General features: G+C 39.0%; 1 pseudogene; it reads right to left on the bottom strand.

The window, feature by feature from the left end:
* Positions 1 to 4,353: 4,353 nt before the first annotated feature.
* LOC121235253 lies at positions 4,354 to 17,880 on the bottom strand (annotated as a pseudogene).
* Between the last annotated feature and the right edge of the window lie 1,677 nt (positions 17,881 to 19,557).

The following is a 19,557-nucleotide window of genomic DNA, read 5'->3' as shown; positions in this document are numbered from 1 at the left end:
ACGCCATTTCATTCATCTCACATATATATGTCACATTACGTTATATCATGTCATATGTCATTTCATTTCATGTCACATCATGTCTTGAGTTTGGAGTGTGGCTCCAAAATAGTATTTTTCAAGTTTAGTCATCTTAGGTCCACGTACAGTCAAGTAATTATTCAAGTCAATATTATTCTAAATCATTTTGGTAATGCATGAGACAAGAGGATCATTATGGTAACTCTATGAGACAAGAACATCATTATGATAACCTCACGAAACAAAAGTATCATTATGGTAACCCCATTAAATAAGAACATCGTGACAATTCCATGAGATAAAGACATCGTGGTAACCCCATGAGACAAAAATACAGTTAAGTCAAGTTCATGTTTAGCTCATGTTCCTGTCAAGTTCAAGTTCAGTTCATGTTCATTTTCACGTTCAGTTCACGTTTAGTTTCACGTTCAATTCATGTTCAGTTCATATCACGTTCATGTCAGTTTATGTTCATGTTAAGTTAAGTTTTTGTTGGCACATGTCATAATACTATTTGCCAAGTTATGCCATGATTATTTATGTACACATAAGTATTCATGTCTTTTATTGTCATGCATGCGTTTATAAACTACTAGTTTAAGTTGGTTGTTAATTTGCTGAGATTTGTAATCAAATCTCATTTCATAGTCTCAATTACCATTCCTCCAAGAATAGTAGATCATGTGTCAGGTCGTGGAGAGCCAGTAGAGGATCACTTGGAGGAGGTCGATTAAGCCATGATGCGATGACAAGGAGCTCATCACTTCAATCTCTAATTTGTAGATAGGATTATGGCTATTCTAGCTGAGTTGTGCGAGCTACTCCTTAGGCTAGCCTAGTAGTTACAATGTTTGTTTGCTTTTGTACATGAGAAGCTTTGTCTCATGTACTAACAATGTTGTAGATATTATTGACAAAGTATTGTATCTTGTGACTTTTATAAAGTATGCTTATGTTAGTTTGGGATATATCGTATCTAGTATATAGTATTCATTAAAGAAAGAAAATTATCTATTGCAAATATTACATATTGTTTAGATGCATGCTAGGTGCATTGCGTCTTTAATTTTCATAAGCGGTGGCAGATAACCTTGTGTGCATATCTCGACAATTCAGAACTCACCAAATCCCAAGCGAAATCTGGGGCATAACAAATCCTAAGAAAATTTGTGTTGATATTTTTTGACGACATATTGGTTTACAACAAGAGTTGGGAGGACCATTTATACCATCTGAAATAGGTTCTAGGGGTGCTAAAGGCTCACCAATTGTATGCAAAAAAATCTAAGTACAAGTTTGGCGTAAAAGAGGTGGGGTACTTGGGGAAAATTATGTTTGCAAAGAGTGTTAAAGCAAACCCAACCAAGGTGACTTCCATGTTAGAATGGCCTACACTAGAAAATCCCAAGTCTTTGAAAGATTTTTTGGGATTGACTGGTTATTATCGCAAGTTTATAAGAAATTATGGGCTCATTGCAACCCCACTTACTAGCTTATCAAAAAGAATGTCTTTGAATGGACTATTGCAGCTACAAGAGCCTTTGAGGAACTTAAACAAGCTGTGACACAACCTCCAGTTATAAGGTTACCAGATTTCTCCCTTCCCTTCACTATTAAGTGTGATGCTAGTAGGGGAGGGATTGAGACAGTGCTTATGCAAGGTGGGCAAAATATAGCCTACATGAGTAAAGCTTTATAGGGAAAGGCTCTTTCCATCTCTACCTATGAGGAGTTGTCTAGCTTAGTCACAACTATACAGAGGTAGACACTTACTTCTTAGGCCATTCTTTCATTGTAAAACTAACCAATAGGCTACCAAGTTCTTATTCGAACAAAAGATGGGCACAAGTAGCACAATAGAAGTGGGTGACAAAGCTAGTGGGTTATGATTTTGTCATTGGGTATAAATAAGGGAAAGAGAATAAATTGGCATATGCACTTTCGAGAAAGTGGGAGGAAAACAACGAGGACATGGGAGAAAGGATGGGGTTTTAAGACTTCATGGGTTGCTCAAGACTGTGGTGTCTAATTGAGATCCAGTTTCCTAAGTTCCTTTTGGAAGACTCTATTTAATATGCAAAGCTACACTCTCAATTATAGCTCAGTTTACCATCCACAGTCAGATGGTCAAATTGAAGTTATAAACAAATATTTGGAGGGGTTCCTAAGGTGCTATGTAGGGAGTAAACCTAGAAGCTGGTCTCAGTGGTTGTTTATGGCAGAATGATGGCATAATAGTTCTTTTCATACCTCTACCAAAATTTCCCCTTTTGAGACCCTATACGGCTAGGCCCCACCTAACTCCTTTTCGACGTGCCTGGAACAACAATTACCATGGTAGTAGATCAAGAACTTTCGGCCCGTGAGCAAAGCAAGGGTATTTTTAACAGAAAATTTACAAGAAACTCAGAATTGTGAAAACTTATGTAGATAAAAGAAGAACAGAGTGATCCTTTGAGGTTAGGGATTGGTTTACTTTTGCCTCCAGCCATACCGCCAAAAGTCAGTAGCCATGCGCCACCACATGAAATTAGCCCCACGCTTTTATGATACATTTCTGGAGGAGGCAAAGATCAAGTCAGTGGCTTATCGTCTGAACCTTCCACATAGTTCGGGGATGCACCTTGTGTTTCATGTCTCGAAGGTTGAAGAAGAAGCTCGGTGCTCAAATTCAACCCATCCCCACTCTGACCCCCGTTAATGCCTTTGAGAAGATTCAACTAGAACTCAAAGCAGTCTTTCACCTTTGTCTCAAATGCCACAGATAGCATCCCATCACTGAGGTCTTGATCAAGTGGGTGGGGGCTTCAGAAGAGGACAACAGTTGGACAAATTTGTGGAGGCTTGGAGAACTATACTCACACCTTGTGGGCAAGGTTTTCTACATGGGAGAGATTGTTATGTGTTCTGAGTTAGACACGTGGTGAGATGAAAGGGTGTCGCGTGAAGGAAGGATGGAAGAATAAGAAGAGCTTAACGACGTCGCTTTTGTTGGAGAATACTAAAAGGAACGTTGTGTTTTTACCCATAGTCGAGACGGTGCGTTCCACTCTGATATTCTAGTAGCCTTATTTTAATTTGCTTTTAATTTTATTTTGCCACGTAGACAATCTGTTTTAATTTGTTACAACTGTGTATGGGATAAAGGGAACTAGGGGAAGGGGTGATTTTCTTGTCCAGAATGTTCTGAACTTTCTTGAACCTTGGAGGTCGGATTGCCTCAAAAATCCTTGTTCTCGAATGAATCTTACGGAACTACTTTCCATCTAATTTTCTCAAATTCTATTATCTTCGTTATTGTTCCTTTTTGTGCTTCCATCTTTGGACCAGCTTCATAACAAAGTCATTCTGCAAGGGGTTCCTCACTCCCTTGTGTGGAAGATCGAGGTGGGGAGGGGGTTCTCCCTTCACCCTTATGGAGAAGTCTTAAAGAGCAAAAGAGGACCTCCACTTCCACAAACTTCTTATTTTTGTTTCATTTCTTAATTACTTTTTTGTATTGTTATTACTATTATTCAATTAAGTAAATGTTTTTATTATTGTCAGAAATTATTACTATTATTATTATATGAAAATTACAATTTGGACCACTTTCAAACTTTGCTTTCTTCGTCGGATAAGACTGTAAAATCTCAGAGTGAAACTTTCAAATAATCTTTTAATACTTGCCCGGCAAACTGTCTGTACATGCTCGATCATATATGATTTTCCTGTATTTCAATGACAGAAAGAAACCACAACTTAATCCTGTACATTTTTCTGGGATTAGGTTGTGTTTGGTTGTTGAATCAAACTCAATTCATCTCAACGCATCTCTAACTAATTATTGATGGTCCTATTACTTTTTCAACTTCTCATAAAAATATTAAACTCATCTCAAATTACTTCATACGTTTCAACGTAAAAAGTTAAATCCATCTCAATAGGACCTGCAAAATACTATTATTTACAATTCAATTCAACTCAACTCAACTTATATAACTCCAATTAAATTGAGAATTCTTTCAAGGTAAAATACAAACACATACAAACACCCTTATATTTATGAATTATAATGTATAAAATGTAAATTTCTGATGATTATGCTACACGATTAATTTGGTCATACTCACACATTTCAAAATAATATAGGCGACATACTACTCTTGGGATCAACGATATACAAGGACACACATACACTGAAAACTTGAATAATTTACTTGAGAGACGTTGGCTGATACACCTGAGCCCATACATTACTAGTACAGACAACAGAATGACCCGAGAGAGAGAGAATTGTGATTGGAATTGGAGGAAAGGAGAGAGAATTGTGATTGGAATTGGAGGAAAGAATCACATGAGCTCCCTTGCTAGCTTCCCAGATTTTTCCTTTATAAAAACCACATCACCATTTGATGAGGTCAGCGGACAGTGATTTGGTTCGTCCTCTTCAGTGACTGCTGAAGCAAATGATTCAGATGATTCTGACCCGTCATCATAGGCACAGTATTTAGAGCAATGGCACACAGAGAGCCCAACAGAAGAACACATCACAAGAAATATATTTTAGAATTTACTCATTTGAAAGTTGATATCATATCAATCCATTTCATCTCAATATCTAAATATCAATTAAATAATATTTTTTATTTTTTATTTTTTTATCTAATAATTACTTAATAATTACAACTTTATTAAATTTTTAAATAAAATACAATAAAAATTTTAATTTTTTTAAATTTCAAAATAAAAATTATATTAAAACTTATGTTCTAAAATTATTTTAACTTTATAATAATTTTAGTCAACTTTTTATCTTTCCTTTTCAAAATTTCATAAAATTTTTTAATTCAAATTATTTTATTACTGTTTAAAATTTTTTTATCTCATCTCAACGTCGACAATGCGCTCTACTGAGTCAAGCAGTCACTGTCAAGACAATTCCAGCATATTTTAGACAAGATGGCCCTAGAAACAAACTATAGACGCGCCTGGGTGAGAATTCCTAGCGTCCAGTGCATCAATTGCAAATACACACCCTAAACGTCCTCGGTTCATCAAAACAAAAAGCACTTTAAAACTTTACTTTCTATTACTAGATAAACTTCAGCTAATGCCAATTAAACCGACGGATTTTTAACATTTTTTATGAAAAGACCGACCCTGCAATTGAATACTTCACCTTTGCCCCGATGAGGATTGTCAACAAAATGATTGAAGAGCAGGCTGATTCAAAAAATTCAAAGAAAAAGAAAGTTCTAACCATTCCCATATTTTAACAAAGTAAACTTGTAACAACCGGGCCTAACGGCAAACTTTTTTTTTTTTTTTTTTTTTTTTTTTAATTTTTGGATTAAATATATGAAAAGTCCAATTGAATTTCTTTATGTACTTTTTTTTATGGGCCCAAATTATTGAAATGGACCAAAACGCTCTAGTTCATGAGATTTTCTTTCAGACCCCACGACATGCACGTTGTTTTCCTCTTCATGCACGTCTCCACTTCCCTTTCTCTCTAGGGTTTGTTTTGGTTTTCAATCCCGATACGTTTATCCCACCTGCATGTTTTCCCCTTCCCTTCTCTAGGGTTTTCATACCACCTTATATATATATATATATATATATATATATGCACTTATCATCTCATGCATGGAGAAACTGCCAAAACACCGTTGCTGCCCTCTTCAACCTTCTCCCTGTCACTACCTCCCAACACCTGCTAGCACAGCCACACACGGCTGCTTCACGGAGTCATCTCTGCACCCTTGCATGACCGTCCACCACCCCATGCACCACCGAAGGGTAGCACTGCCCAAGCCATGTGAACGTAAACCCTTGCACAAGAACAGTCATAGCCTCCATCCACGTACGTTCGCAGCAAGCTCCTTCGCACCGCCACTGCAAATCTCCACTGGAAGCAATGCTGCCGTAGGAATCGCCCACAGCCACGGCAAATGTGAAAACCACCGTGATAGCCCATTACTCTGCCCTGCACCTCCGTATCCAACCGCTGATAAGCTTTGGACATGGAGGGCTCTGTTTTTGCACGCCGAAACAGAGGAAGAATCCCCACCGTGGGCCACATCGTCAGCCCTCTCCACTTCGATGCCACAACCATCAAAAGACGCCGGAGGACAAGCCTCCACCTTCAGACGCTGCCCTGGTCAACGCCCAGCCCCCAGACTGTCGCACGCCTCGCTGCCTCAAGGTGAGTTTCCGTTCTCTCTCATGCCGAGCTCTCTCTTTGTCCCTCTCTTTCTCTACATGAGGTCTCTCTCATTCTCTCTCTCTCTCCTGTGCTCAGCCACCCAGCGGCCAGCATACCCACCGAAGCCACCCAGCTCCGACCGAATCCCTAGTGCAACCTCTTTCCTTGGTGAGCCTCGTCGCTACCTCCTTCTTTTTCAAACTTGAAAACAGGTTTCAGTTTTAGTGGATTCAGATAGTGCCATTAGCGTTTTGTTGGCTTAAGTTTTCAGTTTTAATGAGTTTTCCGTCGCATGCATTTTTTGGTTCCAGTAAACGAGTTGCCCTGCTTATAAAGGTGTTTTGCTCTTTACGTACTCAAGTTAGGTAAGATTAGATCTAGGTATATTTTTAGAATTAATGTATAACTCGAAAGCATTAATTGATATCGAGGTAATTTGGGAAGTGTCTATATTTTAGGGTGGTAAGGGTTGTAGATTGATTCTTTTAAGGAAAAATTAGGTTACGTAGTATTTCAGGTTTATGCATTGATATACGTGTTTGATTGGATATTTATGAAAATTACGTGGCACTCTTATAGGTGACGATTGATTTTTGTTCAATACTATTGTGGAGAAATTTTGTTAAGCTAAAAGGTTTAGATAAGCGGGATTCCTGTAATGCTCGTCCTTGTGGTGTGACCTTTTATAAAATGTTTTTAGAAAGGACGACGGGAATTACTGTTCGATTTAAAACTTTTTACTTGCATACCCAAGGTGCAAGACTTTACGTTTATAAGATAAAATGTGTTTTATCTTATAAAACACATTTTACAGCAGAAAACATTAATCTTAAAATAAAAAAGTCTCTCGCACAATTAAAACTCATGCCTAGACTTCCGTGCTCTTCCCCATGGGCCGTGTCCGTCCTGATCATTTAGTTCCTGTGAGGGGGAGGGACATGCATAAAAACTAAAATGAGTTGATGACTCGTAAGCATTACTTCATATAGTTAAAATATAACAACATAGGTTTTTATTCATGCATTCATCATTCATACATACTATATGTACACGTATGCATGCATACATGCATTCATTTGAAAACTCATTGGACAAGGTTTTCTTTTGAAAAATGACTTTCTTTTCATAAAACGTGTCTCCCGTCAGTGCCTTCATTTCTGAAAGAATGCGGTGCGTTCATGCATATGTGCGTTCATTTGAAAACATCACTGGACGAGGTTTCCTTTAAAAATGAGCTTTCTTTTCGCAAGACGTGTCCCCCGTCAGTGCCTTCATTTCTTAAAAGTTTGTGCGTTCGTGTGTTCATGTGTTCATGCATACATCCATACTTTCTTATCACTTTCATAGGCCAGTACACACTATTACACCCTGTGTGTTGGGGTTAGCGGTCTTCCTTTAGACCCAAACTCCGCTCATGGCCACGGGTTGGGAATCCCTGTTCAGTCAATGGGCAGCACTGGGTGCACTTCCAATACTACTTACCTGACATTGCAATCTGCCCATTCATTGGTACCCTTTGCATTCATTCATGTGGCCGTTACGTATCTTCATACATTTCATGCTTTCATGTCTTTCTTTACTTTTCATTCATTCATGTCAGCTCTAAAGAGCTGGAGCTTTCATTCTTTTCTTTTCTTTCATTTAATGGTTCAGTTCATGGAAAAACATCGTTTAAGGCATGGGCTTAAACTTTCAGTTCATTTCAGCTCTATCCTTCGTTTAACAGTTCATTCATAGAAAACGTTATTTAAAAATATACATGAGTTTAAACATCAGCTTTCATGGCATCCATAAGCGTCACCTTAAACGTCATCTTTCATGGCATCCATGAGCATCACCTCATGGCACACATGAAAACGTTGGTTCATAGGATCCATAAAAACGTCGGTTTCATGTCTTTCATGCATTTTCGTCAGTTCATGGATTTTCTTAGAAAATATATACAATAGATACAGCGTATAGTCATCCATTCATATGCGTACAATTAATACTTTCGTTGCATAAAAAGGGGCTGCCAAGGAGGGCCGTACATACGTATACATTTGAACAATTAGCATTTTCTTTCGTAAAACGTCTTTCGTGTCTTTTGGTAAAGCATCGTAAGGAAAAACGTTTCGTTTTCATTTCTTTATATTTTAGAAGGCTCTAGAAGAGTATGAACGTAACACTTACCTGAACTCCATGCTACTTGCATATCATGCAGTCCATTCATGTGCGTGTCAGATGACAACCTACATGCATACACATAACCTTAACGTCATTCTCTATCTAATGCATAAGCAACTTAAACTAGAAATAGAACTACACATCACTTGGAACACTCTCCTTCTATCTTGTGCTCTTATGTGTACTTTACTATGTTAAACCCTTCGATGAGCACTTACGGTCACCACATCTTCCAACTCAAGGTCTTGCCTCGAGTGTTCATCCACTAAAGTGAACCCATGATTCACCTTAGGATTAAGACACTAAGATATTCGTCTTACTCTTCTTACTAACCACATTCGATGCATGATTCCGATCGATGGAATCACGCATCCCAGTCCTAGATAATACACCCATTACTACCTTCATGCACCTTAACCCACACTAAATCCTCATTCCCATCCATACAAGCCACACAGCTCTAAGCCAGATGTAACACCCCGTATTTTAGTGTATTTTTTACTGAAGGATTATTTTTTATTGTTAAAAAATTTATCTTCTTATTTTAAAATTGGTTGGATTTTTTAGTAAGTTTATTTCTATGATTTTAATTTGGTGAAAATTATTTTTATGTGCTTTCCAAATATTTATTTATTGTTATGCATTTAAATTGCTTTTAATATTTAAATTAATTACTATGGGATTTAATTATTTCAATTTGACTTTACCATTGCGTTTGAATTATTTTATTGAACTTATGGTTTTAAAATCATCTCCATTGGATCATTTTTGTGACCCAAGTTATGAGGATTGGACCTCATTTCTTTTCCCTCTATTTTTCTTTCCTCTTTTTCTTTTCCCTTTCTTTTCTTTTCTTCCTTATTTCTCCTTCGGTTTCCTCTCTCCCGCACGCGAAGCCCAGCCCCTCCCTCTCTCTCCCCGTGCGTCCGTCGCCTTCAACACCAGCGCCGTCGTGAGCCAGCGGTGGCTTTCACCGCCCACCCCATTGTGTTCCCCTGCCGCCGTTAACCACTACCAGCTCTTCAAAACCGCGGGCCACTTTCGCTCCAGCGTCGCCGTCGCGCCACCTCCGGCCACCATCTTCACACCACTTCATCCCCAACCTCTTGGCAACCCATTGGACCCAACCCCAACTCCGATCCGCCACCGGTGAAGCTCCACCATCTACATTTCCGATTTGGGTATTTTGGTCTTCTACCGCCCATTCCGCCGCCACCCACGACAAACTGCCACCACCATTGCCTTCACAGACCTCCCTAGGCCCTACCCTATCAATCTTGGGTCTTCGTTTGCCTCCGTTTGAAAGTTGGTATTTGTGACCCACGGCCACAGTGTATTTTACACTGTGGTGTTGCTCAAACGTCGCCTTTTTCAACTTCGTGATCCTTCGGAAATTGTTATATTGCACTGTAAGTATTTCTCCAACGAACTTTTGTAATTGAAATGTATTTTTGCACTAACATATTACACTGTATTGTTTGACATGCCGGACTGAGTCCGAGGAGTTCGGGGGTCAGATGGAATTGTGATTGGAGTTGTTTGGTTGCTTGATTGAATTGGTTATTAGTTGTTGATTGTTATGGATCAGTGTTGGTGCATGTACATATCAATATTTCATGCATGATCATGTTTGTAAAGAAAACTGGGTTTTCGTGTATTGCATTCATGTGCATGTGTGATTTGGAAAAGTTATGATTTCATGTGTGAGAAATTGGATTTGTTTGGATTGACTGATTTGAGAAAAAAGGGAAAGGAACTGTAGGGATGGTGGTAAGCAGGGACGGTGGTAGAGTCCCGCCTGTGATTCCCGCCTACGGTGCACGCGGTAGGATGGTGGTTGTGTCCCGCCTATGATTCCCGCCTACGGTGCACGCGGTAGGGATGGTGGTAAGCAGTGATGGTGGTAGAGTCCCGCCTGTGAGTCCCGCCTACAGTGTCCGATAAATGGTTGGGTTCTGCGTAAACCATTTTCTGGAAAAGTATTTTACGGATATTTTGGGCCAAAATTGGATTTTGGCGTGTGTTGAAATTAATCGTTTTCGGGAAAAATGATGTTTTGAGAGAAATGTATATTCTTTTTATGCATGCATGTTGGTCGCATTTAATGCATTTATATTACGTGGTTATTTGGGTTATACTTACCTGCGGTACCGTTTTATGGTATCGCAGATTTTGATGCAGATGAGGATGATGAGTCTTAGGCTTTGGCTCCGTTGGGAGAGCGATCTGGGATTGCTCTCGTGCATCGATATTTGTTATCCTAGTCTTTTATGTATTTACCTTTTGTAATATATTTGGAATGATTGTATAACTGCTATTCAAATTTTTACTGATGTTTGATTGTAAATAAATTCTGGTACTTAGTTGACTATCTGCTGCGTTATTTTATTTGTACACTGTTGCATGTACACACACTGGCACTTCGTTGGGATGTGTGACCGTGTTGTCACCATCCTGGCGTCTTGATCCCTGTGTATTTATATAAGGGGGATTGGGGGCGTCACACCAACTCTGAGGCTTAAGCACCGTGTAACTGCGCCAAGGACAGATTACCCATTACATATGGTGAATCCGTCCGGCACATGTATCTAACCAGATTACACATGTACCTTATCCCTTTATCACTTGAGACTAACATATAACATGTTGATCACTACTCGTAGGGACAAGGACCATACTCCGATACCAACCTTCTCTTAACCCAGCTAGCATGACTCTTCAAGCTACATGTTCCTCTTGACAGTTCATCCCAACACTTAACGCAACAAGACTCCATTCACAACCACGCCTTATGTCACGTCATATAGCTCGAGACTACACCCAAGCTACACCATAACCTTGTCTCGTCACTTGACATCCCACTATGTCATTTCTACGCTAACTCCCAACTCATCACGAGTACGGTTTCTCACGTACTCCTGTCACATCGTGACATTTCGTCACGTTCCTGCTACATCATTTCTACACTAACTGTTCACCCATAATAAGCACGACTACCAGTGGTCGTGTCACTTTATGACATCCCCAGTCATGCTTCCGCTGCGCACTTTTATACTTATTCTGCTACTTCACGCATACTCCTAGCTATAAGTCCATCACTGTGACACTTATCACCTCAGACTACAGGCTACGCTATAACTACTTCGGGACACTGTTCCACAGTTCCTGATACTACTCATCACATTCCACGCCCATTGATCACACAACCATTCTTATTTCTACGACACGCCACACGGAGTGTCGCTGCCTCGTGGAGTACACTCCACGTATACTCCATTTTCACACACTACGACCCATCTCTATTACGGCATACGCGCCACATGGTGCATTGCTCCACTACATGGAGTACACTTCTCGTATACTCCCTTCACACACGTTACGTCACATCACCACTACGGCATACCTGCCGTATGGTGCATCACTCCACCACATGAAGTACACTCCGCTTGCACTCCCTTCACACACACTACGCCACATCACCATTATGATATACCCGCCATATGGTGCATCACTCCACCACATGGAGTACACTCCTCGTATACTCCCTTCATACATACTATGCCACATCACCATTATGGCATACTCGCCAATGGTGCATCACTCCACCACATGGAGTACACTTCACGTGTACTCCATTCACACACCACTTCACGTGTACTCCACACTTCATAGCGCACTACACAGATATGCCCAACACTTCACTACACAGAATGCCCAACACTTTACTACACAGCACATCACAACACAACGAACTCCACAAATACTAATAGCACAGTCCACAACCTAATCAATTAATCAATATCTAACATAAATAATGAGAGATAGAGGGTTATACCATCGACGGGATAACCCGTGCGTTGCTCGCTGATCGTCACGGTCGATGATGTCGGAAGGGTCGTACGTGGCAGCTAATCCACGTACAGTGACTGTTTGGGCTTTTGGATAGCTAAGTGTGGTCTTGGAAGGGCTCAAGGTGGCATTGTGATGGTGGCAAAGAGTGTAACACGGAGGAACTAGCCGTGTATAGTGGCGGTTAGCCACGCGCAGTGGTTGTCCATCACGTGCAGTGGCTACCCACCACATAAAGTGGTGGTTTGGACCTAGGGTTCGGCTAAGGGAGTTGTTGGTGGAGCAGTGGAGGCTCGGTGGTGGTGGCACGCAATTCACGGTGGTGGAGGTCAAACTGGCCGTGTGTGAGGGGGAGATGCCATGAGAGAGAGTGAGGGAGAGTGTGCATGCATGGGTGGCAGATCGGGGCCATGGGTGGTCAGGATATGTCGGTGGTGGCTGGAGGAGGTTGGAGATGGCGGTCACCTGCCGTGGGTGGCGGCGTACGATGGTGGAGGTGGCTTAAGGGGGAGTGGGCGTCCGTGAGAGAGTGAGGGAAGGTGAGCATGCATGGTGGCTCGGCTGGACGTGGGGGTGGCTAGGAGAGGTGGTCGGTGGTCAAAGGAGGTTCCAGTGGTGGTGCGGTGGCTGGAGGAGGTGGAGCTCCGCCGTGAGTGTTGAGAACCTGTGTAAGAGAGGGGGACTTCAAGGGTGCAGGCAGCGGGGAGATGGAGGCCGAGCTTGCTGGAGAAGGATGGCCGGTGAGAGGGGAGGCTCTCGTGGAAGTGGTGGAGCCAGAGGACGGCGCACGGCGGCGCAGCAACATCAAGCCCATTCGGGCTGTGCACTGACGAGAGAGAGGAAGAGAGAGCGTGAAAGAGGAAGACTAGCATGGGAGAACTCACCAGAGGGAGGAGGTGCCGGTGGTGGCGGAGGTGAGGCTCACTGGCGCACGGCGGCGCCGGGCTGGGCAGTGGAGGAATTTGGGCATGGGGGGTGTCGTGCAGTGCATGACGAGGCTTACAGTCATTAAGGGGAAGGACAGACTATTGCATAATCCCGTCTTCAAATTTGCTTATGTCAGAAAGAAGTAACGTAAGTTAGAAAGAAGAAGCATACGTAAGAAAGGAGCGGGGTATTATAGTTCCTATACTAGATTTGCATAAAAATAAAAAATGCGCTAATGTTGATATTTAGAAAAATATGCATGTTTTGTTATGAAAAGAAATTTGAAACGACCTTAGTTATTTGTTCTGCATAACTCATGAAACTCTGTATAAGAATAAAGTAATTTCTGTCATGACTGGTGTAGACATGAGCAAAGTTCTGGCATTTTATTTCTAAACTATGTAAAAGAGAGTGAATATGAAAAATTGTGCATAAATTATATTTTTGTGATCTGATTCTGTTCTGTTCTGAAAATCTTCTGTACTCCTGATGTGATATGATGTGATTTCTGAAACTTCTGGCATGACATTCTGTTTCTATTCTATTCTGACCTTATCACAGGTGTAAAACTGTAGCATCTGTTTGGGTTGGTACTAACTTTTCTGGTTCTGGTGAACCCACTTTGGAAGTAAAGTGGTTTTCTACGTGGTCTATCCTATGTGCAGCTCCGAGAATAATAAAGGAAAGAATCACATTCTGTTTCTGCTTGATTGGCTATCAGGATTTGCACAACCCTACCATGGGGGTTAAACATGGAATTCTGTTCTGATATGATGTTTCAGTTATGCTATGCCAAGAAAATTTTGAATAAGAATATTTTTGAAACTTTCGCTCTGATATATTTGATAACATGTTCTTACTTTGCATTCTGAAAATAAAAAGTGTTTTGTTTTGCATTCTGAACTCTTTAAATGCTCATGTTTACACACTAGTATATGTTATCTGCTTACTGAGTTATTGATAACTCACATCTTATCTCTAAACATTTTTCAGATAATTTTGATGGTTCAACTGAAGAACAAGAGTAGGAAGTTTTAGTAAGGTATGATGATCGTAGAGAAATAAGTACTGAGGGTACAAATACTTATTTGAGAATCATAGTTAGTAAATTGATTATTTTCGGATATTTTGATGCGTTGGGTTAAGGATTTTTTTTGAGTTTTTGGAGAATTTTTAATTTATGTTATGGAGATTTTCTTTGTTGTCCCTTTGAAGGAACATGGATATTTTGGTTGAGCAAAAGAATTTTATAGTTGTGATGTTGGAGATGATTTTAGGTAATATGAGCTAACTCTCCGGACCTTTAGGAACGGGACGTTACAAAACTTCATACAGAAATATACAGTCTATCAATTCATGCAGAGGCCAGATTTTCTCTTTATTGGATAGCCAGCAGCTGCATAATTCTAGAAGAGAATACATACAAGAATAAAATGAAATAGCTTGCAAACATGCTTTTGTCCTGTTAGTGTATGTATAATCCAAGATACATATATATACACTAACATGTCCAAATAGACTGACCAGAATATGTTGGATGATCAGGCAGAGGTCTCACTGCTGTAACCTCGATGCTTTCTGGCAGAAGACAATTGCAGAAAGAACCTGAAATATCAACCAAATATGCAATCAGATGAATGAAAAGCCAGTCATATGTTGGCCAAAAGATCCCTTTGCGAGGCCAAGAAGTGTTAGAAGCTATGCACCCTTTATAACCCTTACATAACCAATTTCCACTGGGGCGAGAGTGCCATACAATATAGACTTGTAGAGATTCGACAGTAGCCTGATAACGTACTAATTAAATATGACAATATGGTATACTGGTGGTTATTAATAGTTATATTCATAGGGCTAAGGAAGGTAAATATGAAACTAGGTTCCCATGCACATCCAACACTAAAACACCAGGTAACATGCATAATAGCAGAAATGCACGCAGGGATCTGTTACCTAATGGAGCAAGCCAATTTACCCATCTTGGTATGGGCTTTCCAGTTAGCCGAGTACAACTTCATCCGTGATGTGGTTGCAATTTTTGGCAATAAAATGATAGGTGTCTCCATGATACTTTGCAGAGAGGTGCTCCATGAACAACCGGAATTCTGAATGAGACAAATTGGTGCTTCCCAACAACACTGACAGTCTCAAGATGAAGCCAGGGCAACTTCTTGGTTCCACCTCAAACACCCCACTAGAAGAATATTCATGTGCTCCAAAGCCATACTCCAAACCATGAACTGTTCATCAAAATTTAGTTACAAGTATTATGACTGGCACACCATAGAATTGAAAATACAAAAGCTTAATGCTTGGACTCAATAACAAAAACAACTAAAACTCTTAGGACTTCCTTCTCACCATGTGGCATTTGTATGGTAGTCTCTCTCTCTCTCTCTCTCTCTCTCTCTCTCTCTCTCTAATACCCAGGTAACACTCAATATGGGGTTTTAAATTCTTGATGTCCTTGTCAAGTCATTCCATCATGGGTAACACGGCTCAAGTTCGACATTGATGCCATTTTTAATGACTCAAAGAAAGTCCAAGCCACATATGAGTCTAAAATCCAAAAGAACTAGTCAATGTTATGATTCTCTCTCTCTCTATCACTCACACACACGCATACATCCCAGACATCTTTTATGTTTATAACATTTAGTGGTTCACCAATACAAGGATGGAGTTTTCTTTCTTATAATAGCTACTTTCTGTTCTTGAAACCTCGTGTCCTACATTAATAGAATGAATCTATGCTCTAACGTATGACTTGTAGTAAGTTGCTCCAATCCGTGAATATAGCAGTTTAACAGGCAGCATGAATATTAATATTTGTATCCATTCTTGAAGTCCTGTGTCCTACATTAATAAAACGAATCTATGCTTTAATGTATAACTTTCGATAAGTTGCTCCAATCCATGAGTTTATCAGTTAAACACACTTTGAGAAGCAAGCTACATGACTTCCATTAATTCTTGCTATAATATTCCTTGCAAATGTGAGAATATATATTTGTTTAGTTTATCAGATATGGACACCTCGTTAATTTTATATATCCTTTGTGGTGAGAATAATGAAAGTTCACATGCTTAAGAAAATTTGTAGGATACCTCCTGAAGCCACAATTGATTTAACAATACAAACAATTGATCTTCTTCTACTCCGCAAAATAATTGAAACAATAATATGATATATGTTTTCCTAGAAATAGATATCCTATCCCCAATAGCCACTATAGCTATATAGTAGTGCTTGTTCTTTGTGAGGAAAAGAGCCAAAAATGAAGTTGCATCCAAGCATATATAACCACTTAAACTAAGCATCCCAGAGAATGGAACACCACCGAAATGCATGTGCAGTACTGGCTTCATTCAAATGATTTGTTATTTAGAAAATGGTATTTACCTGAAAAACATTCACCTCATATCATCTTACTTGCATTTATTCTTCTAGGTCTGAGGTACCAAACACATAAAATTTCTGTAAATATCTTTCTACTTGTAAATTGTGTATATATCTAGCATGATATAACCATAGCCACAGGAGAAAATAAAATGCGAATAATCACTACAAGAAGATTGTTGATTTGTTGCTAGCTATTTCTTGCAAGAATGACTATTTGGAATAAAAACAGACTCATTTTAACAGAAAATAATCATTTTCGCAAAAAATAGCTGGCAACAAATAAGTAATCTTTTTTAGCGAGTGCCATAAGTGGTATAGTCATTCAAATCCAGTACTAGAATGCTCTGTCAGTCACTGTTGAATCCTAGAAATAATCTAAAGATTCTATCTATTATGAAAACACAATTTTCTAATTAGAATAATGAATTTCTTTGATTTTGAGCAGCAGTTTAGTCATTCAATTTTATTTTATTTTTTTTTCAATTTCGATTTTAATCTCTCGCAAAAGTTTGTGCTTGGCCAATGCGAATATGAAGTTTCAAAGTTCCCAAAGTTGTGCAATTATAGGATAGTAAAAATTTAGAAATTCCAACCACATTAGATCATATAGTTCAAAAATTTTACATTCTCCTACAGGGTAAAGCCTTTTTTTTTTAATAAATTTGGAGGTGGGAAGTTTTGAACTCCATACTTCTATTTTGAAGGCTGAGATGATATCAATCAGGTCACAGTCTCGTTTGTTTTTACAGTTCATCTCATATCATCTCATCTAATTATTAAAATTTTCTCAAATTTTTACAAAAATATAATAAACAATTCAATTTTTTTAAATTGCAACTCAACTTTTTCAAATTTTAAAATAAAAATAATATTAGAAAAATATATTCTAATAATATTTTAATTAACTTTTAATTTTCATCTTAATTCATTTCATCTCATTTTATCTAAAAAAATAAACGAGGCAGCTTTTATTTAGCTTATCAATAAGCCAGAATTATGCCAGCAAAAGCCAAAAAAGACGTAATGGCAGCGGAATTCTCACCTTCAATCATATGGTGTCATAATTATCTGGGGATACAAACTAAAGACACGGAAATGTCCCTTGAAGATCACAAATTTCGAGAAGGAAAGAGTCAAGAAACTAGTGAAATGTACAATCTAATTACCTTCAATGCTTGAATGGAAGACGCCAACGCCGAACAAGCAAAGGTACGGGCGTGAGGTCGTAGACATTGAGGTACAAGGGAGACAGATTTATCTTTACTCTTTCGTTTTGATCGTTTTGCGCGCTTGAGCTCGAGCTAGATCTCAACGGAAACAACCGCATCCGTACAGCCTTGCCAACCCCCCACGTCCTCAAGTAGAACATATATTCCAGGACTCACAAGCTCGCCATCTTCAACGTACCAATCCTAGAAAACCCATGAAAAAATCAAAGAAAAACACAGTTATTAGAAAATTAGTTACGTAGATTCAAAGAAATAAGTGGAAGGAGAGAAGGCCAGCTTGGAAATTTTCAAGGTATTAGCAATAATCGTTTCGCAGAACCATTCTCCTCGACTTACCCAGGAAACAAACGGGGTTTAGAGAGAGAGAGAGAGAGAGAGAGCTTACAAATGGAGAGGAATTGGATGTTGTCTCTGGAGGAGAAACGTGGGAGCACTCAAATCATGAATTTGCGTATTAAATCATTAGCTTGGAATTCTTCCTTTGCTGATCTAATTAAATATTTTTAAAGCTTTTTAGTTCAAGTTTTTATCATTATTTATTACTACTATTCATAAATATTTTTACACTATTCACGTGGAAATTACCAACAACATCTAAGCATGCACTTGCTCGTTTGGATACTTGGTATATATCAAAATTCTTTAAATAATAATAAAATAATTTGAGTTATAATGTCTTATTGAATTTTAAAAAAGGATAGAGAAAAAGTTGAATAAAAGTTATATTTGTTTTTGTGCTCGGATAATGATCATTAGGTGAAAAAATTAAATATTTGAAATTAAAAAGCACTACAATAGAAAGGGTCTTTTAGGACGAAAATTTTCATCCCAAAAGACCCCAATTTACTTTTTTGGGACGAAAAAAATTCGTCCCAAGGTCGTTCCAACATCACTGTGCCAAAAGGTATTTTAGGACGAAAGTCACCATTTTGTCCCAAAAAATATTTTTTGGGACGAAATTGAAAGAAACCGTTCGAACATGTTTGAACGGTAATTTCTTTTTGTCACGGTTGAAATTCCTCCCAAAATATCGTTCGAACGGAAAGAATTTTAAGTTTGAACAGTAGTGACGTGTTTGAACGATTGCGAAATATGTTCGAACAAACATGAAGTCGTTCCAACGGTATGAATTTATCTTTCTGTTTGAACATTAAATGGTTAGGTCGAACGGTATATGGGTTCAAACGGTATAGGTTATGTTCAAACACGACTGAAATAAATGACGTTCGAACGTTGTGTGATCGTTCAAACTCTACGAACATAAATTTCATTCAAACATTATGTTAACGTTCGAACGCTATTGTCGTTCGAACATAGAGTTCGAACGTTTTATGTTCGTTCGAACGAAATCTCTTCAATTTAAATCAATAATAGAAAACCAAATAGATATTCATAATATTTGAAAAAATACATTAGAAACTGTTTAACACTCACAAAAGTGTTATAATAAGCGCAAACTAAATAAATAACAGTCGAGACAAGCATTGTTCGTACATAAATAGATAATCCCAAAATCTGTACGTAAAAAGCCATCAGTTGCTTGAAGGCTTGTACTGTTGCATAAGCTGCTGCATTTGGAGTTGCATCTGTCTTCTGAACTCTTCTTGTTGTTCTTCACGTTGTTTGAGGCACATCTCCATATCTGCTTGTTTTGCCAATTGAGCCTCTAACTCATGCTGCCTTGCAGTCAATTCTTCGATTCTGGAATTCGCATTGCCTAGCGCTATAGAAGTCATAGATGCATTCCCAAAAGAAGAGGAAGAGGGACCAGGCTT

The sequence above is a fragment of the Juglans microcarpa x Juglans regia genome, chromosome 6D (genome assembly GCF_004785595.1).
Source record: "Juglans microcarpa x Juglans regia isolate MS1-56 chromosome 6D, Jm3101_v1.0, whole genome shotgun sequence".
Classification (NCBI taxonomy): domain Eukaryota; kingdom Viridiplantae; phylum Streptophyta; class Magnoliopsida; order Fagales; family Juglandaceae; genus Juglans; species Juglans microcarpa x Juglans regia.
This window is presented reverse-complemented; position numbering and strand designations above follow the sequence as displayed.